We start from the raw sequence: 1,239 nt of genomic DNA, 5'->3' as shown, positions 1-1,239 counted from the left end.
CTGCTTCCTTATTGCCCGAATGTTGGGTACACAGTTGGCATGTACAATAGACTTAGAGCTGGAAGGAACCCTTAAACGCAAAGTTTCTGTAATAGACTAGCAAGTCTGGCCCAGTTCCACCTGGTGTGTAAACCTTTGCGATGGGAGTTGACCACGCTCCCAAGAGGCGGAGTTTAATTTCCCACCCTTTGAATCACACCCTGGATTGGCCAATGCAATGGAAGTGATGTTATACAAGCTCAAGGCCAGGCTCAAGAGACCTTGCAACTTCTGCTTTCACCCTCTTAAGCTATTGCCCTAAGATGCCGTAAAGGAATTTGGTGTAGCTTCTTGGAGGAGGAGAGGCCACTGATGGAGAACTGAGGCCCCCTGCGGCCAACAGCAGGACCTACTGCCCAACACATGAGGGCCCTCCTGGACCTTATGGCCCAGCCAACGTTCCTGCTTGCAGGGCTGCCGGGGTGAGCCCAGAGAAACCAGACAAGGAGCCACCCAGCCCGCCCACAGAGTCTTAGAACGAATAAAGCACTGTTTAAATTTACAGTGGCTTGTACACTGCATAGGCTCACCGAAGCCCAGAGAAGGGAAGGGACTCACCCGAAGTCCTACAGTGAGGCAGAGGCCAAGTCCAGCTATGTATGACAAGGTTACACAGCTGGCCTCCAGAGCCCCTCACACCTCAGTGTCCTGCAGCCAAGTTCATGAGTCCAGGCAGATGTGTGAGTGTTTGGGGGGCGGGGTATAAACTAAGCAGGACCTTCTCGCTTCTCCCCAATTATCAAGGGTTGGCTGACATTCCTTAGGAAGGATGTGTGGTGCATCCCATTCTACAGATGGTGAAACTGATGCCAAGAGCTGATGGGCAATTTTCTGAGAGCCACACAGCTAGTTCATAGCAGTGCTGCCTCCAACCCACTCAAACCTCTTATGCCCACTTAGGATCCTTCCCACTGGCTCCCAAGAAGGGGACTAGCAAGAGGAGATAAAGTTCCCTCCAAGGGTCAGTCTCTCAGATAGGGGCACACACACACACACACGCATATATATATACACACATACACATATATACACATATGTATATATACACAAATACCACACACACTCCATACACACATATGCACAATATGCAGATACATTCCACACACACACACACACACACACGTACGTCTCATTGTTCTCTCCCTCTCCCTCTTTCCCTGTCTCTTCTTCCCAATCCTCCATCTTCAACCAGCCTAGCCC

The sequence above is a fragment of the Sus scrofa genome, chromosome 5 (genome assembly GCF_000003025.6).
Source record: "Sus scrofa isolate TJ Tabasco breed Duroc chromosome 5, Sscrofa11.1, whole genome shotgun sequence".
In the NCBI taxonomy this organism is placed as follows: Eukaryota; Metazoa; Chordata; class Mammalia; order Artiodactyla; family Suidae; genus Sus; species Sus scrofa.
Note: the sequence above shows the minus strand (reverse complement) of the source record.